At 36.4% G+C, this 24,507-nt stretch overlaps 1 pseudogene; it reads left to right on the top strand.

Moving 5' to 3' along the window:
• The first annotated feature begins 22,381 nt into the window (after nt 1-22,381).
• Nucleotides 22,382-22,787, top strand: LOC123642574 (annotated as a pseudogene).
• Nucleotides 22,788-24,507: the final 1,720 nt, after the last annotated feature.

Below are 24,507 nucleotides of genomic sequence, written 5' to 3'. Positions count from 1 at the left end.
TGATGCTACACCCCATTTCAGTCTTTTATGACAATTTCAATGGTAAACTGGGGGAAGGTGAATCAGACACTACTAGCCAGCCACCCTCTTAATTAAATGTTCCAATATTCCTTTTAATATTCTGAGAGAAACCATTCAAGCAAATGACAAACTCTAAAGACGGCCTGTGTATTTAGTTTGAAAACAATTATACATTATCACAAATCATGTTCATACTATAATCAAATGTCTACTAGGCTACTGCAATTAGTGATACTTGCATGTAACCAAGGCGAGCACTTCTGGTCTCAACAGAGAGCAAGTGTTATACTGGAAATGTAAGCACTATTTCTGATTTCTTCAACATTTAATTCCAGCTCCTGTCAAAAGAAAGAACCTGTTACTGTGCAACTTTCCTCTTCTCATATTTAAATTATTAATATTAGAAAGAAGACTCTGTCTTAAGCCAAACCATCCTCAGTGCCACATTTTGTGCTGCCCCAAATTCCAATAGAGAGCACAGAGGACCCTCTCCCAGCCACAGCTGCAAATACCTTCACACAAACTTCCCTGGATTACCCAGGGCCTACTGGAAATTTCCACCCTCCTTTCCCACAGGTATTTTGAACTCAATGTGACTAAAACAAATCATTATTATTTCCCCCAAAACTACCACTTCTCTACGTTTTCTTTTTCAGTAAATAGGACCAGCGTCTAACAAGTTTCCCAAGCCAGAAATATTGTCATGCTAAACTTGTTCCTCTTTCTCACTTCTCTCCATCCATCCTTCCCAATACCTGCTGCTTCAGTCTCCTAAAGTCAGCTCACACGCTTTCTCTCATCCCATGACATTTGGCGCAGTGTTAGTTTCTCACCTAATACTTATTCCCTCACCCCTTTCCTTCTAACAGAACCATGATTTTATTCAGGTAGAGGTCACATGCTTCAAGGAAAGCTGGGTCTCTCCTGGGCCTTAGTGTATGAGTCTTGATGTATCCCAACCAGCACTGTACAATGGAACTTTCTGAGTGATGGAAATGGTTTATAATCTGTGCTGTTCAATATGGTAGCCACTGACTATGTGTGACTGTTACACATTTGGATTGAGACTAGAGCAAATGATGCACAGAAGTTTTAATTGTATGTAATTGTATTTAGTTTAAATTTAAATAGTCACATGTGACAAATGACTACATTATTAGGGAGTGCAGATAACAATCAGGGCGTTTCCTTATCACTCACCGATGATTCGTGCAGGAATGGACGTTTGACAGAATTTTGGCCAGGTTAGATATGAGAAGGAGCCTGCCAGAGAACATCTGGCAAACTTCCCCCTCTTAAAAAGAGATAAAAGAATGGGACATTCTTCTGTACTCTGGATGCTGTATAAAGATACGTAAAGCTTTTACAGCCATCTTAAATCCATGAGGGACCAGCCTCAGGACAAATGCCTATAACCAGAGGAGGTCCAAGAAAAAGATGGAAATCTGAGTGCTCAATCATATCTAAAGTAAGCTGCTAAATTAAAAGCATTGAAATTTCTCTTCTTTTGGAATTATTTGTGTGGGATAATAAACCTATTTATTTTAAAACCTGTTGATTTGGTATTTCTTTGTCTTTAGGTAAAAAACGCCCTAGGCATTGAGACATACTTTTTTAATTCAGTACTTCACCAGTTTTTTTACTCTAATTGATGCAATTGCCTCCTTCCTGACCTCAATTCCTTCAATTCTATCATTCAAACATCTTTTATTTTTTTTCCTTGTGAAGTATTTTTCCTCATAAGATTTCACATGGTTTACAACTACATACATAATGGTGTAGTTGTGTGATTTTTGCTTGTCTACCCCCACACCAGCTTTTAGCCTCTGGACAATAGACATCATGTATGTTTGTCTCACCATTGTATATTACCATTGTTTAGCACACATATTGGCAATGTGTGGGTGTTTAGCAAATAGATGTTGAATCAATTAATTAGTTAAGTAATTAATATGAAGTACAGTTCCGATCATAATTCTGCTTTCTAAAAAATGCTTCAATTTTTCCACAAATAGGGTGCATTCCAAATTCCCTAATCAAACATACAAAGACATTCACTATCTGGCTGGGCCTAACTTTTTAGCATCTTCTCCTATCACTATACCTACCCATAGCCTCATGTTCGGATTCAGAAGTAATCACTACTCACCCTTCTCAGATTATCCAAGAATAGCTTAGAGATATTTAGTGAGTGATTCTGCAGGCTGCTTAGGCAATTTCCATGCAACTAACTTATTCATATGTTAGAGAATCAGCTGGTAGACTGAATCAAGGAAAAAAAGACAAAAATAGGATTTATAGGAGAGAAAAAGATGGGGGGACTTCACATAGCCTGGGAATAGTGAACCTCATTTACACATTTTTTAAATTAACCTATTTGGCTGCTAGCAGAGAGGACAACGTGGACTAGTCAAGGACTAAGGTTATAAAGAAAACATTTTCATTTGCTGTTGATTATCTAGAAAACTTTGATAGTTTGGTTGTGGAAAAAATGTGACAGGCTAACTCCATGTAACATTACCTGAGGTCCTCTCTAGGGCGTCTCAACCTTAGTAAATCCAAGTTTCTACCGTTTCTCTAATCAGAATTTCTCAAAATTCATTCTTAATCTCTCTTTCTATGGAGAAGATACACCTATACTTCTAATTCCAGTTATTTTCATTTGTAGATTTTGGATATTAGGTACCTGAATTCTAAATCTCTATGCTATCCTACACATGTTTCTTCTTAGGATATGCAACATTGTTCTGCAAAAATTTATTAAGCAACACTATATGTCAAGAATTCTACTTGATTATGTGGGATACAACAGTAAACTAGGTAGATTCAGCCACTTACAACTTATTGGTGGTTACATCCAATTTAAAACACAATTAAGAGTAAAAAAAAAGCTGTAATTTTGCACTGGTACAATCTATTAGTAGCAGCAGTGTAATTGTAGTTAAATGCTGAGAAATAGCAATTAGTAAGAAATTTCAGTCTGATCAAAAGAACTTCTAGTCACCAAAGAAGAAATGGAGGAGGAGGAGGAGGAGGAGGAGGGGGAGGGGGAGAGGGAGGGGGAGGGGGAGGGGGAGAAGGAGGAGAAGAAGAAGAAGAAGAAAAGAAGAAATTAAAAAAAAAAAAAAAAGCTAATTCTAGGGGCTTATGAAGTAGTTGAGCCTCCTCCAGCTAAGTTTTTCTTAACCTGAGTTTCACGTAGAAACAGCATCCACAGACAGCTTTATGAAGTTCATAAACTAACCCAAAGCCTGGTTCTTAATAAGTGACGAGTAGATTATTATTATTCTCCAAATCATTCCTTACTACAAGTTCTGGTAAGTGTTGGGCAAAAGGTATCTATCAGATGCTGCCAAATCGCCCACTGAGTGTTTCTCAATCAATCCAACAGCATCTAGGGAGCACTAGTCTTTCTCAGAATTTATAAGACTAGATACACCTCATTCAATGCCATCCCACATATGTTGTTGCCATCATATTTTCTTCCCTTTTTTTATCTTTTAAATTGATTTTTTGTTATTTTTATGTTTGTTATTTTTATGGTAAATTGATTTTTTGTTATGGTAGGTGGTACTATTTGTTCATAATTATTTGTTCTATCCCCAACTTTTTCAAACTTCCTTTGTTTGTGCTTTTCAAGGCCAGGTGTAATCCTAGCACTCTGGGAAGCTGAGGCAGGAGAATTGCTTGAGATCAGGAGTGAGTTCAAGACCAGAATATGCTTTTCTTTCTTTCCTTCTTTTATTTTTTGGAGACAGGGTCTTGCTCTGTTGCCGAGGCTGGAGTGCAGTGGCATGATTGTAATGCACTATGACCTTAAACTCCTGGGCTCAAGGGATCCTCCAGCCTCAGCCTCCCAAGTACCTAGGGCTACAGGTGAGTACCACCATGCCCAGCTAATGTTTTTATTTTTATTTTTATAGAGACGAGGGTCTTACTATGTTGTCCAGGCTGGTCTCAAACTCCAGGCCTCAAGCAATCTTCCCACCTTGGCCACCCAAAATGCTGGAATTACAGGCATGAGCCACTGCATCTGGTTTTTCTACTCACTGGCTTTGGCCTGGGCCATGTAACTAACTTTAGCTAATGGAACAGTAGATGGGAATCATACCATTTTTGAGCAGAAATTTTAAATGTACTTTTGTGGTTTGGCTTTGTCCCTTGAGCCTCTGCCTTCTAAAAGAAGACCATGCTGGAAAAGATCATGACCCAGATAATGGCTGTTCCTTCACTCTGAGACTTGGAAAAAAAGCCATGTGGAGCCAAGGCCAGCCAAGGGCAGTGAAACCCAGCTAAACTCAGCAGTGTCATAGCTGACCAACGACTCTCATGAAACTTGAGTAAGAAATAAATATAAATGCTCGTTGTTATAACTGCTGAGATTGTGGAGTTTTTTGTTGCTACAGCAAAAACTAACAAAGCCTTTCATTTAACACATTAACTGCCGTGGGAGTTGTGTTTAACTCACGCTAGTTTTGAGCCTGGGGCCTCATGAAGCATATATAACTCACACATCTCTTTACCTTGGGAGCTGTGTGAACTATTTTTCAAGTTTCATATAACTCATGCACAGAAAACAATAAAAAATAGCAATTGTTTCATTAAATTAGAAAGGATCATTTTGTTTTTGAAGATTTTACTCCATTTTCGTAATAAAACACTGTAGTCCCAAGGAAAAAAAACTTTTTGCTATTGTGAAAGTCAATGTGTTTAAAAATATTGCTAATCAAATTAGATAAGTGTTATGCTTCACTAAAAATCATTTTCTTCACACAAATTTTATGCATAATTTTGGTTGGTTAGCAGTGCAACAATTCTTTGTAAGCAAACCTAATACAGCACCTCTCCCCCTTTTTTAAACAATCTAGTGTTCAAGGAGAAAAATTTGATTTATGAGTCTTTGAGACAGTGTTACATTCCAGGAATATAATATTTTGAGGTATTCAGCACAATCAAGATAAAACAACCATATTGCATTCTTAAGGTGTATGCTTTCTACCAACTTCCTCCAAATAAGCATCTTCTAATGCCTAATAAACCCTTCCGTTGGCCTGGTCTTAATCCTTCAAATCTTGAGATCAGTCATCTCCCTCCTAAACCTTCTTAGTTTCTCTCTAGGAAATCATGAAATTGACCATATGAACATTTTCCGCTTCCTTATCTTCCTGAACCCACAGAGAAAGGTAATATCTTTTAAGTGTTGACAAAGGGTTGAAGTATTGAAGTATTTCAGTAAGGTGATAGCTCTGCAAAAGCCACCCATCAAAATTCCCCTGAAACACAAACCTCCCTATAATTAGTCATCAGAAATAATAAATCGTCACCACACCAGCCTTTACAGTCTCCAGCAGCACTGACCTGAAACACCCCCTTCTCTCTGGCTCCCTCACTCCCCGTCTCCTGTGACTGTCAATCAAAGGGAGACAGCCCTGTCAGAAACCTGCGCTGACTCAGCAAGCATGGAAACAAGACCTGCACCTACTTAATATTTAGTCACATAAAATGTCCCAGAAAAGCAAGAACAAAACATGGCAAAAGCTAGCCTAAAACCAACAGAAATGGGAACCTCTAAATCCACATTGATATTGCTCTTAGGATCTGGAAAACTGGTCAAAATACCTACTGCTTAGGGACCTGGGCATTGTTTCTCTTCCCTTTGTGTCCCTCAAATTCCCTTTCATCTTCCTTTATAAAACTTTCATGGGAATGCTAGTGAGTGACTTAAGAAACTAAGTTCTCCAGCTATAAACAAATGCACACAAAGTGAATGCAAATTTACTCCCTTCTAGTGGGTCTTCAGGGGGCCATTGCCCCCAGGCCATTCTGTCCTGCTGGACTGGAGCCTGCAGTGAGAGGTTGAAATTTGCTTTGAAGTCTGACACACCACCTCAAAAGCCTCTTCCAGAGCCCACTACCTGAGGACAATCTGAAGTGTATATGAACATTATTAAATACACACTCCTTTGTTGTGGTTATCATGGTGATTTTAAATGGAAAGATGTTCACAGCAGGGATCTTTAGGGTTGGATATTTTAATGATTCCTTTGAGGAATTGAGATAAGATTTAAAAGAAGCTAGATCTAAAACCGACACTCCTGAGAGTGCACCTAATTTTGACCTTGACTTATTTTGCAACCTAAGGCTAGTGACAAAACCTCTCAATCTCTGTAAGGAAGCTATAAAATTTTGATGAGATGCTATTTTACAGAAATTCTGAAAAATTAACCCTTACCTAATTTTTGCCTTTGTCTTTCCCAGGTATTAAACAATTAATCACACTAAGGCCCAGCCTTCGTCCCTGCCCTCTGATTTTCACACACTTGAGCGCACACACACACACACACACACACACACACACTCTCTTAAAAGTTCAGCACTGTCTTGGTTTCAAAACACAGTAGACATGTATGAACAATCTCTACACCGCAATCTATTATAGAAAGAATGGACTTCAGCCACTCGTACAGATGCGTAGGCCAGTATGAATTGATGAGGTTTTGACATCGCTCCTGATGAGGTTCAGGGCATAATACCTCACAATAATTTAAGATGAAGGAATTTGAGAAAGCCACAGAAATCAGAGGGTCACCATCACCTTTCCATGGCCTTCTGCCCTGCAGCAGTTCACAAAACTCTCAGCTAAGAGGTGCCCTCCCTGTATGGAGGAAAAGAGCATCCTTATCTCTGAAGAAGCAGGGGCACAGAGAACAATCTGAACAAACCGGCCTTGCTCAGTTCCCTCAGTTTATTCCTATTAGATCATATGTTTTATTCAATCATACTTCTCCACGACTATCCACTTTTTCTTCAAACCTAGCATAAAAACGCACAGGCTTACCCATTTCTTCATGTCTACTGTACCTGACTATTTACCTTAACCCTTTGCTACTCAGTGTTGCGTCCACTGACCAGCAGCATTGGCATTACCTAGAAGCTTGTTAAAAATTCAGAATCTCAGGCCCAGCCCCAAACTATCGAATCAGAATCTGCAGTTTAGAGTGCACCTAGGTAATTCAGGTGCACGTTAACTTGACAAACACTGTTAATGCTTATTTCCTAATGCAAATCTCCACTATGAAATTCCAAAGACGCAATACATAATTCATTACTAATATTACAATACCAAACTTTGCAAATAATCATAAGAAAATAATTAAGGTTAAAATAATAAAGTCATTTCTACAATTTGGTCACTCTCCCTTTCTTGCATTCTGATACAAATTTTCTTGAGCAAATGAGAAAGAAAGAAGCGAGTAATAACTTGCATACTGGGGACTGAGTGTAAGTTCCAGGGCATGAAAGATGGTTTGTCAGCAGTGAATGCAGCCCATCCTGTGCAGGGGAATAGAAGGTTTGAGAGGCACTGCCCTTATATATGAATATCAGAACTGTTTCCAAACCCTTTCAGAAACAAATCAGTATGCCTCTTACCCAGGTTAACTCCAGATGTGACCAAGAGTATTATACAAATTCCTGGGCATAAAAAGCATCACACTATTCATTTCCAAATGACATTTTCTACTTCCGCAATGGTTTTCCCCTTTAAAAAATATTACACATGACTTACACGTCCATTTTTTAATGTTTGAAGAATAAATATAAGCATGAAGAACATGAAATAATCACGTATATCAATGTTCACGTATAACATTTATTAATATAATTATTTTGATATGTAATCTATTATATATTAAATGACATAAAATTATGCTACATTTTTGTAACCTACATTTAACAATGATAATTTTTTAAAAAATTACATAAAAACAAAATATCAATTTTGTAAACTACACTTCACTTACAAAACCCAAAGTGACCAAGTGAAGTATTTGAGAAAAGAAAAACTTAAAATACATGCTTATTAAAGAGGAATATTTCAACATATTTCATTACTTCGTAATTCATCATCCTCAACTTAACATTATACAAGGGAATTGCAGTTATTGGCTCAATATCAAATTAATAGGAAGTTTGATCATAGAAAATAAAATGCACCTAAATTAATAAACGGCAGAACTAATTGTATTAGCCTGCTGGGACTGCCCATAACAAAATACCACAGACTGGGTGGCTTAAACAGCAGACATTCATTTTCTTACAGTTCTGGAGGATAGAAGTCCAAGATCACGGTGACGATGTATAAGTCCATCCTGAGACCTCCCTCCTTGGCTTGCAGATGGCCGCCTCCTCGCTGTGTCCGCTCCTGGCCTTTCCTCTGTGTGTGCACATCTCTGGTATCTCTTTCTCTTATAAGGACACCAGTCTTACGAGATCGGGGCTCTATTCTTACGGCCTCATTTAACCTTAAATTACCTCCTTAAAGTCCCTATTTCCCTATGCAGTCACATTAGGGGTTAGGGCTTCATCATATGAATTTGGGGAAGAGGGGACACAATTCAGTGTATAACATCAATTTGATTCTAATTTCTGGTAAAATAAATACATATACATTTGAAGGGCTGCAACTTTGTGTTCTATATTCTAAATTTTTTCCTGGAGCAAATAGTTGTTGTTGACTCAACAGACAATAAAAGGCGGCATCTATTTAAGAAATGATTACAGAGCTGATATTGTAGTTTCAATATAGTTATCTCAATAGCTTCTTGCCCAGGAACCTAATAATTCCTTGTAGTGACATGAAAACCTCTTGGCTGATTGACAGGTCTTTCCTCTTTGGTTCAAGGTATTGTTAATTATTAATAATGATTTTTCCTGCAAGGTACTCCCCCCCCCCAAAAAAAAACCCAACACCCTCAGACTCAGTGTAAACAACCAAGGAATATTTGTATTTGTCTATAAGTAGAAATCCTAAAAATCAGTACAATTCAGAAGATCAACAACATTTCATTAGGAAAAGAGTTTCGGTTATCAGCTCTGGTGAATTGAACATGTTGGCTCCTTTCTGGTCACCAAATTGCTGCTTTATTTTCAGGTACCACCTGCAAACACAGCAATGTCCAGGGAAAGAGGAGGAAAGTGCTGCAGGCCTATACCGAAACCAGTCCCTGGGGAGGGGAATGTGACAATCATGACTGGTTTATTCTAATAAAATTTCACTTACTGTCTGGGGCTGGAACTGCTGCCCCAGCTTCCAGTCCACTGTAGCAGGCAGCTGTGCTGAGGAGGGTGGGTAATTAAACAAGAGATGATGTCTGTTAGAAAAGAGGAAATGTGAGTGGTTGAGGGAAAGGCAAGCAGTGGTGTCTGCTATAGTGTCTGCTACATCCAACAACTTTATGATGCTCCCCAGACGCCCAGCACCCCAGGTGGGAACACAACCCACACTGACCACCCCCACCCCCAACTATTTCATCGTATCAACTATGAAGGTTTTCATTTCTGAAGACAGGATCTGAGTCAGACTCTATGAGGTATTGTGCTAGCCATGCAAAGGGACCACGTAACCTTCATTTATTCATTTAACAATCACATATTAAATAATTGTAGTGACACATTTTATAATAATGCTGAAGTCGTTGGCTTCAGGTAGTTTATGAACGATTGGGGAGGATCGGCATAGAAACCGCCTTAGTCTGTTCTAGCTGTTAGAACCAAATGCCATAAACTAGGTGACTTATAAACAGCAGAAATTTTTTTCTCACACTTCCACAGGTTGGAAATCCAAGATCAAGTCCCCAGCAGATTTGGTGTCTGGTGTGGGCCTGTTTTTTGGCTCACAGATGAAGCCTTCTAGCTGTGTCCTCACATGGTGCAAGGAGTTAGTGAGCTCCCTTGGGCAGATTCTAAAATGGCGCTAGCACGAGGGCTCCAGCCTGATGATGTAATCAGCTCACAAAGGTCCCATCCCCTAACAGTCACCTTAGATATTAGGATTTCAGCATATGAGTTGGGCGGGGACACAAATATATTCAGACCATAGCAGAAACAAATAATGGTTGTTTTATCAGCTATTAATAAAATAATAATCATAATAAATTACTGACAAAATAATAAAAGTAAATAATCAATGCTTATATAGTGTTTTCAATATGTCAGGAACTATTATTCTAGGTACTTTACATAAAATAAGAATTTAATCCTTACAACTCTAAGAGATAGAGATTATTATTATCTCTGTTTTACAGAGGAGAAAACTGGGGCTTAGAGAGGCATAATCACTCGGCCAAAGAAGCATAATAACTCACCTAAGATATACCATTTGTAAGTAAAAGAGCTAGACCTGAACCTAGGTGGTTTGGCTCCAAAGTCCAGTTTATTAACTACTACAGTGTAATATTTCTCTGCGTATAGCAAGGTTTATGTGAAAAGAAAGGTGGTGGCATAAAAGAAAAGGGATTGAGTAACTGAAATACATGAAGTTAAGCAATGTCTAGTTCATGGAGGGTTATTACTCTGCTTTCCTGAGAATGTAGAAATATCATTCTTCATCCCAAAATCCATATATGTAGGCAATGATATTTTGAGACCTGGGGCCAAATATCCCCAGTCACATCGTACAGTCACTCTTCTCCTGGATCTTGACGTGTCCACAAGTCACTGCTGGATGATATACTGAGATCTTTATCACCTTGGAACCCTCGTCTCTCTTCCTTCTCCTCTTGCATCCTACTCTGAGAGAAGAGCTCCATTCTCATTGTGGCTTTTCTAAGACACTCTGGTTATACTTTCAAATCCCTTTCTTTATTTGACAATGATTTGAAATTGCCTGAAAGACTGAGCATTTGACAAACAAATCCAGGAATACTCCCAGACTACCCGTGTTTTCACCCATGCCAAGTGCCTTCCCTGGAGCAGCTGAGTACAGAGCAGTCTGTCCACTGAATTCAGAAAGACTGGGAAATTAAGAGGAAAACAACATAAGTCAAAGCCACAAGGAGTTTATAGTTTTTCTTGCAGCAACAGAGAGCTATCAAAAGGGTTTAAGCAGATGACTATGATCACAGTGGGGTTAGGGAGATAAATCTAAGGCTAGTGTGGAGAAGATCTACCTAGAGGCAGAAAGACCACCAGTGAGGAAGCCGTTAGAATAATCCAGGACAGAAGTAATCGATAGAATGCTAGTAAAGACTGAGAGTAAAGGGTGCTTAAGGAAGTTAGTAAGGGAGCATGAAACTAACTTTCACAAAGCTTACAGTTTATTTAGGGAGACTATAATAATAATTAGATTTATTAAGCTATTATTACATGCCAGGTTCTCTGCTAAGTGCTTTACAAGCAATAATTTTTAAAATCTTATATTTTCATATGAATTACATAATATATTGAAATGATAATATTTTACATATATGGGTTAAATAAAGTATACTATCAAAATTGATTTCACTGTTTCTTTTTATTTTTCCCGTGGCTACTATAAATTTAAACTTGCATATGAGACTTGCATTTGTATCTTTCATTTTCTTTCTGTTAAACAGCACTGATCTAGAATACGTAGCTCAGTCCTTCTCCTATTTGTCATTTGGTTCATTCCCTTGACCACAAGGAAGACTTCTTATCTTTGGAAAAACAAAACAAAAAAATCTTGTCTTCAGTCCTATGTCTCTCACCAAGCAATTGCCTGATATATATATTTTTTATTTATTGGCTAATTCATGAATAAGGAAATAAGAGAATGTTTTCCTTTCTTTGAGAGCCTCCTATGTTCCAGTGTTAGGGCTAGACATTTCATATGCTTTACTATTTCTCACAACTAGATAATTTCTGTTAATCACTCAAATTTACATATGAGGAAATGGAGGATCCAAAAATTATTTTAAACAGGGTCTTACAGAAAATAGGCATTTATGGGATAATATTGCAAAAATTCCTGAAGGTCTATATGACTCTAAAATCCATACAAAACCTTTCAGATCCATGATGCTACTTTTTGGCAAAAAAAAAAAATCCTATACTTTCTCCCTTAAGTTATTGCAAATTATTCAATTTGCAAAGTAAAAATTTTGTCTTTCATCTTTACTATTTTAATAATGCAAATTTTTTAGGCCTCGTATCACTTAAGTTGTTACACTTTTGCCAGAGTTGACCACATCCCTAAATTTTTCTCCTTCTTTGACTTCAGAAACATTCCTATCACTTGTGAAGGCAGTTATTGACTTACTTGCTACCTATGTAACTATATATTCTTTTACTTTTTATTAAGACATTGATTACATTATACTATAAGTTGTTTATAATGTATTTTTAATATTTATCTTTTTATGAGTATACATTGTGTTTTAATCTTATTAATATCCTAAGAATCTAATATGATATTTGAAGATAAAGCAAGTATTTCATAAATGATAGTTGAATTAGGATGGAAGAACATTCATATTTAATCAATATTATCTATGACTCCCAAAATATAAAGGAAAAGGATTAGTCAAAAATATTCCATAGTTTTAAATCTGCAGTATTAGAAGAGCAGCGGAGTTTTTTACAAGCAGAAAAGTGGACAGGGATGTTTTTATTCAAGAGAAAAGATACTGTTTTGTCTTGAATGTATTGCATCTGAAGTAGTGATGACATCTACAAATGAGCATGCAAGTCGGCTACAGTCTGGATTCAGAAATTTCTGTGACATACATATTTGGATGGGTGTCAGGGTGCCTACTATGGGCCTGGATCAGAAAGAAAAACATTACTGATTTTTTTTCATGCAATGTTCACAGAAAGTCTATGAAATAGGTGTTGCTATCATTTTACTGATAAGAAAAGCTTAAGTTGCTAAAGGCTACACAACTGTTAGTGACAGAGCCGGGATTTAAATCCACTCATGTTCCTCGAACCGTCCCAATTCACTTCAGCCTTGAATAAGAATTGAGAAACATTGTCTTGATCAATACATGTATGTGGCCACATTTTTTTTGACCACTCTTATTTATTAGACTTGAAGGATAAAAATATTTTATAAAGCTCCCCATTATTGTTCACTTCTAATCACACTTGCTGGAAGGAACCTTTTCATCATTTTGCTGAATATCTTTCCAGAGGTTTAGCAATTTGCTTTTTCTTATTTATTTAAAAATGTGAATTGAAATGTTTACTGTATCAGTACATATTTGTCTGCCTCATTGTTTTCAGTGAATGCCTAACATTTCCCAGTAAATGTGAAAATTTAAGGCCAGGTATGGCAGCTCATGCCTATAATCCTAGCACTTTGGGAGGCCAAGGCAGGAGGATCACTTGAGCCCAGGAGTTTGAGACTATCTAGGGCAATATAGTGAGACCCTGTCTCTACAAAAAATTTAAAAAGTTAGCTGGCAGTGGTGGCATATACCTGTAGTCTCATCTACTCGGGAGGCTGAGGCAGGAGGATCACTTGAGCCTAGGAGTTTGAGGCTGCAGTGAGCTATGATAGTGCCACTGCATTTCAACCTGGGTGATAGAGCAAGACCCTATCTGAAAAAAAAAAAAAAAAAAAAAACTATGTAACTTTTTCAACGTTATGCTATTATAATTAATACTACAATAATCATTCATATATGTAAATCTTTACACACTTACGTGTCTCTAAGATAAATTCTTAGAAGTTGTATTTCCTAGCCTATTGATGTGAATTTAAAATCATGGCATATACTACCTACCAATTTACCTTCCCATAACATGTGCATCAATATATGTTCCCACAAACAGTAGATGAAAATTCTCATTTCTGTAGAAATACTTTTAAAGATCCAATCTTATTCTTTCAAGACCATCTTGAGGGTCATTACAGGTAGGGTCCCTTCTTGGTAAAGATTTTTTCGGGGGATACCTATATAAACATTCTGAATCATCAGAACTCGGCATGTTATCCCCATTCTGACAGCCCAATCTCACACTATCCTAGGAAGAAATATCTTGCAGGCCAGTAGGAAACAATCTGCTCACTAAGCAACCTTTTCCATACAGAGCCCTGGATAATCCCTATAGACTCAACCTGTAGTTCCCAGGGGGATCTAATCACCATTAAGGGTAAAGGGTCAGAAAACACCCCAAAGAGAAGAAACAGGGACCAGAGCCCACATGAGTCCTTGTCCCAGCTCAGAGCACCTTGTCCAGAAGGCACTGTCGCTGACCAGCTGGCCTAGTGCCTGGAAAGTCACCTTAAAATTATTAAGAAAGGCACCTCAAAATGTGAGGCTGCCTGAGAAGCAGTTTGGGTCAGTGCCTCCCTAACCCAATATTTGCCAGGATAGCAGGGTGTTATTGACTATGTGAACTAGCAATGAAGTCCTGGGAATTCAATCTCTGCAAAAAAATATTGAAATAAATGTTCTAAACTAAAGGTTAGATAATGGAAAATGTTTACAGATAGGTGAAATAATCTGAGAGAGAATTGCAGATTGATGTGCTAGGGATAAAGAGATCTAAATAAGTGATTTAAAAGTCTGGTCTACTTCTTCCAGAAAAGCACATATATTTCAAAAACACCTTTTTAGAAATAAATTTTCCCACTACTCTTACAGTTTATGACAGAAATTTTGATCTAATAGGGAGGGTGGGAAAATGCCATAGAAGTTTGATTTTACAGAGGTAAAGTTTTATTATCATCTGGTATACTACACCTTATTAATAGTTTATCTATTTTACCTCCAGGTAGCACCAAATTTATGAAATTCATTCCTTTCAAACCATATTCCTTTCATTCAAACTCCCTTGATTGAGGACAAAGGCTCTGACAGGTGGAACACAGGCATAGGTCTGGGTCCTCTCTCGTATATCCGTCTTACTCTTTTCCCATTGTGTCACTAAGTTTGAGGTTATATACTGATAATAATCATGTGATGGTGACTTAGCTCAGATTGCCATAACCAAATATCATGGACCAGGTGGCTTAAACAAGAATTTATTTCTCATAGTTCTGGAGACTGGAAGTCCAAGATCAAAGTGTCAGCAGGCTTAGTATCTAGTGAATATCTTCATCTTGGGCTGTAGATGGCTGGCTTCTCACCGTGTCCTCACATGATCTTTTCTCTCTCTCTCTTCCTCTTCTTATAAAGCTACTGATCCCCTCATGAGGGCCTTATCCACATGATCTCATCTAACCTAATTACCTCCCCAAAGGCCCTATCTCCAAATACCATCTCATTGGGGGTTAGGGCTTCAACATGAATTTTGAGAGGACACAAATCTTCAGTCCCTAACAGATGGTTTATTTTCTATGTCAAATTTGCTAGCCCATGGTTCCCAGATATGTCAAGCATTGTTCTGGATATTTCAGTGACAGTATTTTTCATGTGAGAGTAACATTTAAACCAGTGAACTTTGTGTAAAGTAGATTTCCCTCTGTAATGTGAGTGGGCCTCATTCAACCAGTTGAAGGTCTTACTAGAACAAAGACTGACTCCCCCAAGCAAAAAGGAATTCTATCAGCGGACTGCCTTCAGATGATAACTGTAGTTCTTCCCTAAGCCTACAGCCTACAGGCCTACCCTGTAGATTTTGGACTTACCAAGTCTCTGTAATCATGTGAGCCAAGTCCTTAAAATAAATCTCTCTCTCTCTTTCTCTGTCTCTTTCTCTCTCTCTGTACACACACATACACACACACACACACACACACGCACACACACACCATTGGTTCTGTTTCTCTGGAGAATGCTGAGTAATACAAATGGCTAACATTTATTGAGTATCTATTATGTGACAAGTATTTTCCAATCATTTTCCAAGTACTCCTTCATATAATTCTTACAAAAACTAAGAGTATGTTTAGTTAGATAGTGGTTAATGCTACCTACAATTTACAGAAGAAGAAAAGGAGGCACTTTCAGATTAACTGGCCAGAACTGCACTGATTGTGGCAAATTCGGTGTGTAAACTCAGGCAATCTGATACCAGAGCACATGCATGTAATCACTGTTTCGTCATTTGCCAAAATATAGAGTATTAGAGGAGACATATTATCAAATCCTTCACAAATGGACACTGGTCAAGGAGAGCAATTTTCTTGTTGCAGTTAGGAAATTTCAATTTGGGAAAATATATGTTTATGTTGTTAATTAAGTAATAGGAAAAGGAGGTTTTGTGCTGGGACTTGCAATCAGCCCCATTCAAGACTTGAAAGTTCAGAGTCTCAATGGAGTTGATTGCAGGCAAGACTCACAACGCTCATCAGACAATCAAATCACTCCATTTCTCATAGATGTTTTCTTATTTAAGTGAACCATAAGTGACATCTTCAGGGAAATGATATTTTAAATTATTTTTTGTCTTAGTTAGGCCTGCTTGAGGCATTGTTGTAGGCCAGCAAATGAATCTCTACAACCTTGAAAAAGTAAGTGACCGTACTTTAAGCTTTGACCTTGCCTGCAGAGTCTCCCCTGTTGATTTGTTAGCTGTGAGTGTGGAGTATTGTTTCAGTAGAGCAAGGCCTTTGAAGCTCCATTTTTTGCCACCACCGCCTCCCTAATGATTTCAAGGTGTTCAAAAAACCACTCTAAAACACAGGCAGGAGCCAAATGTTTTACAGTAAAACTGACTTAAAATAAGCCCCAAATCATGCTTCCTTTTAGGAGAGTAGGAAAGCTATAGATATGGGCAGTGCATGCTCTTTCAAAATCTCCCCTCCGCGTGATCACTCAAAAATAGGTTTGTCTTTCATTATGTGTAGCAAGAAAACAATACAGACTTCAGAAATTTATAACAAAGCAATAGAATTAATATTTGCTTTAAAAGGATTTAAAAGTAGAGCAAATGAGATTTTATAGTATGCAGACACTTTCAGGACAAACTGTGATACCAGGAAAGGAATGAAATTGTTTATTTGTATTGATTTTTCTTCTAATATAGGGGAGCCTAGAAGGCAATATATTTTGTTTCTTTAAAAGATGGAATGAAATCAGGTTTTAATTTTTATAGACAGTCCTAAACAAATTTGGACAATAGGGAAATCATTGTCATGTTACTTTTATTTAATACTTACTAAATAACAACTATGTCTAACAAATGTCTTCAAAACAGATGTCCCAGTGCCTAGATTTTGCTAGGCACCAATCGGGTTCATATGTTACAGGAGGATGACTTTTCTATCAGTTCTACAATCTACACACTATTTCTTATTTGGGTATCTGTAGCAATACATAACACTATGCTCTACACATACTGGGTGCTCAGTAAATATTTCCTGAATGAATGATATTATGTACTACTATCAAGAACATATTTTTACAGCCATAGAACAGAAGGCATTCACACTAGAGATATGGAAAATTGGAAGCAGAAAAAAAATGAAACAAACATGTTTATAATACCTAATGTTCAGCATTAATCTCTAAATGAAATATGTACAATTATTATTTGTCAGTTAAAACAATTTTTTAAGAAGTAAAAAAAAAAATCTAAATGAAGTATCTAGGATTAGTAAGAATTTCTTTCCCTTAGGATCACAAATTCAGTATAGGAAAGGGCAGGGTAGAATTATCGTGGGTAAATTGTCTTGGGAAAAAATCTTTTCCATGAGAGAGATAAGTAAAAGCTGGAAGGAAGACGTGAGACAGAAGAAGGCATGAATTAGTAGAGATATATATGCTGCCAGAAATAGTAGCACAAAAGGAGGGTATTAGTTTCCTATTGCTACTGTAACAAATTATCACAACTTTGGGCTTAAAACAAAATAAAATTTGTCATCCTAACGTTTTGTAGCTCAGAAGTCTGAAGTGAGTATTACTGGGCTAAAATCAAGATGCCAGCAAGGCTCTAGGGTAGAATATTTCCTTACTTTTTTCAGCTTTGGAGGCTGTCTGCATTTTAGGCACACGGTCCCCTTCCATCTCTAATGGCTTGGGGTTTGTAACAGAAGAAATAAAAGACAAATAATGCTTCTTAATTGGCAGGACTCTCAAAGATTATCTGATGTAGCCTGAAGTTATGTTTTGAAAGAAAGGAAAAGGGGATTTGAGCACACAGTCATAGCTATCTGTTTCATTTGTTTATTTGCTGCCCATTTGCAGTAGAATGTAATCTGCATGAGAGTTCTGGCACATAATAGGTATGCAATAAATAATTTGGAATCAACGGTATCTCATCTGCTAAAGCCTTGATCTTTGCACTTTCCAACCTCCCAATTCTGATCAATAAATTTCTGTTGTTTATAAATTACCCAGTTTAAGGTATTTTGTTATGGTAGCTTAAATGGCCCAAGACTGGATCTAAGCTTGTCTGAAGTCAACCAGTTTCTCAACTACCAAATTAAATGTACCAATAAATTATATTTCATGCCTAAGGTCATTGAGTTGAGTTTCTGTCTTCTGTAACAGAAAGATTCCTGGTAATACACCCACCATTGCCCTATGAAGTCTCTTTCCCTTTCCTGTAATTAGCTCTAGTTTTCTGTTTCGCTACTTTAAGAATACATAGACCCTTGCAATTTAGAAATAAATTTAGCTTTTCCTTCTCTCACATAGTACACTGAATATTTTAACAAAAATTAAATATAAGAAAAATAAAAAGTGAAGTCTATTCCATTTTATTTTATCCTTACAGGCTTTGTTGAGTGCCCTGAACATGTAGGAATGCGCTAATTTGCATGGCTGCTACTGCAATATATAATAGTGATTTAAAATGAGACAGGGAAAAACCTGGATGGGATTCAAGTTCAAATTTCAAAAGAGGTACTGCTTGGAATTAAATTCCCAAGCCTAAGTGTCTCTTAGACTTTAATTATGTTTCTTGGTAAAAAACACCTGAATGTGTTTTCAGATCCTAATCAATCCTATCCTAGTTGTGACAATGCAAAAAAAAAAAAAAAAAAAAAATCCAATCAAATTAAATGTTGTTCTTGAAAATAGTGTCCAATAAACTTTATACACTTTCTAAATCCTCCTGTATATATGTCAGCATTTCAGCTTCTACTCTTTTTTTTTTCATCACTCCCAAGCACCAAGGTCAATAAAACATTTGGAAAAAATGAATATGCTGTATGTATCCAAAGATATACTGTATGCATCTGAACAAAAGACTTGTAGTGCACCATTTCATTGAACTCTTATTTCATTTCAAAACTGAGAGGAAAAGAGAACCACTACAGATCTATCAAGCATGTGGGATTTAATATTTACTTTAGCCATAAAGAGGAAGTGACATGATGAGAGCTTACTACCATGGTAGAAACTCAGGTTGTCAGTACCAGAAAATGAAATTTTTATTTATGGAAGTTGTAAGCTCTAGAAATGATATGTATTATTTTTCTGTTCTTTCTGATTTATAGATTCGATGAATTAGTAGTCACTAAGTTGCAGCTTCATATTTTTTCTTCTTAGAAACCAAGATATTTAAAGAGATTTAGGTAAAAGGTTTTCAAGAGATGAGATAAACTTATTAAAATGCCTACACTTTCTTTAGAAAAAAATGACAGAATTACTAAGATTGCAGATTGACTGAGATGTGCTGCTATCATGTTTTGGTTTCCAGAAGATGGATAACATTAAATAGTCCTTTTTTTTCACATATAGTATGCAACATAAATGTATTTTCTTTATAGAAATACAAGATCTGCATCTATTTTATGAGTCTCTTGAGTTCAAAACAATGTTCCTAGGTTACAATGCTTATATTATGCCAATTTTTAAACATACAATTTGAAATTTAAATTATTATACAACTTGTTCAAATAAGAGAATAAAAGACAAAGCCAAAAACATACTCCTGCTTTCCATTTTGAAGTTCTTTTATTAAACCATTCTGGTTCAATACCTTATTTGTACAAAATAAACATCTAAAGTCACTTTATCAACTAATGTACATGCTGTGGAAAAACACTAGAGTAAATTAAGTCCATACTTATTCAAGCTGTTAATTTTAGCATAAGTATTTGTGAGTTTCCTTATCTAATGCTTCTCAACAATGCAATTTTAGAATGATATATTTTCTCTTTCACTTAATTTCTTAATGGGACAGTGGAGTAGGGAGCTGCTTCTATATACTAGGCATTGTTAAAAGAATTGGAGACCCAGTGCTGAGTAAATGAAGCAGATTTTTTTTCATAGAGTGCATAGACTAGAAGAGGTACTAATAAATAAGTAAACAAATAAACAATTTGGTGATCAATTATAATAAGTATCATGGAATAAATGACATGAGAAATGTAACCAAAAGTAATTATTTAAGGAGTGGACAATATTATTAATAAATTAAATGAGATTGTAAGAAAAATTCTCTCTAATGAGGTGACATTGAGGCTCATCCACGAAGAATGAAAAAGGGCTGGCTATGTGAAAAAAAGGAGAAAAATATTTAAAGTAGAGGAAACAGCATGTGCAAAGGCTCTAAGGTGGTGCAAAGTCTTGACAAATTGACAGAGTTGAAAGACTAGTTTGAATTAACATAGTATATACAGAAGGTGTGATGAGAGGAAATCAAAGGGGTGGTCTTCAGCCAGGTAATATCTGCTCTATAGGCATGACGATGTGTTTGGATTTTATTCGTTTTTTTTTTCTTATCGATAGTATCTTATTCTAAGAACAGAAAAAGTAAAGTCAGTATAGACCCAAAATCATTGCACATAAAAGTAAAAAAATATTAAGTATAAGAATGAATAATATCTGTGTTATAATTTAAAAGTCACTCTAGATTCTGTTTTACAACAATGAATGTGCTTTACTGAACCGTACATGTAAAAATGATTAAGATGCTAAAAATATATATAATTTTGCCCTTGTTTGGGAATTCTGCTTAAATACAGAAAATATTACACCATTTTAAAAAAATCCACTCTGTTGCTTGGAGAATGGACTCTGTGGGAGAATGAGCGGAAGTAGGGGGAAATATTATCGCAGTGATCCAGAAAAGAGTGTCAGTGACTTGGTGGCAATAGGAATGGACAAAGTGAAGGGAACTGTTTTGGGAAAAAGAATAACCAAAAAGGTATTTGATGAATGGAGTGATAAGGAAAAGGGAGGAATCAAAACTAACTTCTATTCAAAATTTCAGTGTCATAATGGATAAAAAGTGGTGGGATGGTAAAGTTACTGCTATAAATCAAAGAGAAGTAAAGAGACATGACAAGCAGAGGCCACCTTAATTGGATACTAGATCAAAAACAAAATAAGTGGGATTTCCAACAATGGCAAGAAGTTGGCAAATCTTCTCTCACGGAAAGTTTATAAAACTTGATTCAGTTGTCAAAGTAACCATTTCAGGCTAGGAAAACCAGCCAAAAACAAACAATTAATTGAGACACATTTATTCATGAAAAAATGCTAACCTTTGGGAAGGAAGAGTGAGAGTCTGTGATATTCTTGCCTGGAGTTGCTGTCATCCTCCTCCCAACCCAGTTAGTGCCGATAGTTCTAGCAGGGTGTGGCTGGATATAAAAATCAGCAACTATGCTGCTGGAGAAGGCTAATTTGATTTGATCTAGAAGGAGAAAAAGTCACATTTTTGTGTAAAAGAAGAAATTTTGCAAAAAAATGGGAAAAACCACAGCTTTACAAGCTGGAGGTTTTGGACTTGGTTGAACTCAATAAAAGATGAGTATGTAGACAGAAATTTAATAGGGAGACCCTGAAAATGAGAAAAACATAGAGGAGTTTGACAGGCTGTCTACATATTGCTGGCTGACTGTGTGCATGTTCAGAGTAGACCTGAGAAGGCCCACAGTATCCACCCCCTGGCTGACCAGGAATCTGTTCTCATGCATAGGGAAGATATAAGAGGTTCCAGAAAAACATGCTCTCCAACCCACATACAGATTTGTTGGCAGAAGTTGAAAGGATAACTAGCTCAAGGTGTTTGAGCACAACCTCTGACTGAAGATTAGCTAACTATTAATATCAAGACATGTAGATATAGAGGCTACTCCTAAGAATCCAAGCTAAAATAAAAATTAGGAAAAAGTAAAGCTAAATAGAGACATTATCACCCACACACTGTAGGTAGAAAGATTCTTCAGATTAAATCCTGGTAAATTAGTAAAACAACAATAAGAAAGCACAGCCAACCAAATAACCCTTAGAGAAGAAAAAAAAAACAACCTTGAATTTAAGTTGGCAAAATATATTAAATAAAATGTTCATTTTTCAACAACAAATTTACAACATATGCAAAGAAACAGGAAAACATATCCCATACAAGAGGAAAAATAGCTTCTCTCAGTGGACCTAGATACTGAATTTAGCTAACAAAGATTTCAGATAAGCTATCATAAATAAATGCAAAGAAGGGAAGAGAACTATGTTTAAAGAGTTAGGAGAAAATATGAAGAGAATGAGTTACCAGATGGGGAGTCTCAATTTAAAAAGCAGAAATTATGTAAAAGAAACAAGTGGAAATTCTAGAGTTGAAAAGTTCAATAACCAAAATAGAAAATTCACCACATGGACTCAACAGTAGATTTGAGATGGCAAAAAAAAAGAATTAGTTAACTCAAAAATAGATCAGTAGAACCAGCAGATACCCCTAAGGGCCACACAACAGAACAGTACAGCTGTAAGGTGACCAAAGGCACATAATGTAGATGGCTCAATCATCTGATCATGACAGATGGATCGTGGGGAAGGTGATGGGGACAACAATGGAAAAAACTGCTAAAGTGAGAGTGACTAGACTTGTTCTGGATTCCTGTTTATTAAGATATTTTAATAAGTGAAAAAACTACTTTGCTCACAACGTTTTTCTACAGTGCACAGTTGAAGATACTGCACTTCTCAAAGCTTTACCTGTTTAATGAATGAAGAATGTAAAACATGAACTAGATGAGATCACTTTCAAAATTGGAAAAATCATAGATCTAGTGACAGAAAAACCCTGTTGCAAGAACTACCAACCTGGAGAGTTCAGTCAGTTTGGGAACGACCCAACTAACCAAAAATTTGGAAGAACTCAAAATTTCTTCAACACAGTGAAAATGGATGAGAATTAAAAAAAAAGGAAAAATTTTTTATTTGCTCTATAAAAAATATTCTTTTTCTTTATATATAACATTTTATTTTATTTTTAATTGACACATAATTGTACCTATTTGTAAAGTACAGTGTGATGTTTTGATACATAGATTGTATAAAGATGATCAAATCAGGTAAATTAGCATATCTATCAACTCAAACATTTATCAGTTCTTTGTGATGAGAACATTCAAATTCCTCTCTTCTAGCTTTCTTGAAATACACAATACATTATTGCTAATTATGGTCACCCTATTGTGCATTAGAAGATCATAACTTTTTTCTCTTATCTAATTGTAACATTGTACCAATTGTCCAACTTCTTCCCATTCACATTTCTTTCTCCCCTCACCAGCCTCTGCTGACGTCTATGCTACTCTCTACTTCTATGAGCTCAACATCTTAAAATTCCAAGTATGAGTGAGATCATGTAGTATTTGCCTTTCTGTGCCTGACTTATTTCATTTAACATAATGCCCTCCAGGTTCATCTGTATTATTGCAAATGATACAATTTTATTCTTTTTTATGGCTGAATGGTATTCCATTGTGTATACACATGACTGCAATGTGGCAATGATTGCACATTCCATAAATTTACTAAAAAGCATTGGATTGTCCACTTACAATGGGGTGATTGTTACAGTATATAAATTATAACTAGGTTTTTAAAAATGAAGAAAGACCTACAAAGGACAGCTTGGGAACACTGGAAGAAATTAGAATATGAACTTTACATTAGTTAACATTAGTGTATCAATAGTAAATTCCTTGTATTTTTCCAGACAAATGTTCTTATTCTTGTTGATAGTATGTACAGGTGAAGTGTCCTGATGATTGCAACTTATTATTAAAAGTTCAGTCAAAATAAAAAGGAATATAAATAGAAAGCAAATGTTATAAGTGTATGTTAATATTTCAGCATTTATTGTACTATTGTTCGAACATTTCTGTAGGATTGAAACTTTTCAAAATATGAAAAAGATAAAGCAATCCCTTCCAGGCTTGGTTGTTGTTTGTACATACGCCAAGATGGGAAAGACTGGTGGAGGAAGAGGTTGAGTTTCGAGCAGAGGAGAAAATGTCTTCTTTTGAATAATTTTCAGAGGCTGTGAATCATCCAAGAGTTCAGGGATGAGACAGCAAGAAAGAATTTTAAATTCTTGAAGTGGCAGCTTCGGTACTGTGAGGAACACTTAACTTGGGAGTATACAGTAGATAAACACAGGGTGGGAGTAGCTCACTGTGCCAGATGCTACTGAGAGACTGCATGGGATGAAGCCAAAAGAGTATTGGATTTGACAACATGAAGGTTGTTAGTGACATTAATTAGAGCTATTGCTGTGGAATGATTATGACAGGAGCCAGAAAGGAGTGGGTTTAAGAGTGTTGAGTGAATAGGAGGAGGTGAGACTGTGGATATGCAGCTCTTTAGAGAAGCACCACTCTGAAAAAGAACATATACATAAGATGTTGGTGGAAGGAAAATTTGAAGGAAAGGGTATATAAATTTTATGTTGGTTTGTGAGTTTGTTTTTAATGTGAAGTACTAGAACATGTTTTCTTAGAGGATTATGAGGACAGAAAGAAAGCGGGTGAGAGAGGAGTGGAAAGAGAGAAAAAGAGATACAGAAAGAGATGGTGATACAAGAGAGATGAATGACTGGAGCAGAATTGTCCCA

This window comes from Lemur catta, chromosome 1 (assembly GCF_020740605.2).
Source record: "Lemur catta isolate mLemCat1 chromosome 1, mLemCat1.pri, whole genome shotgun sequence".
NCBI lineage: Eukaryota > Metazoa > Chordata > Mammalia > Primates > Lemuridae > Lemur > Lemur catta.
Note: the sequence above shows the minus strand (reverse complement) of the source record. Positions and strands in the feature narration are given on the sequence as shown.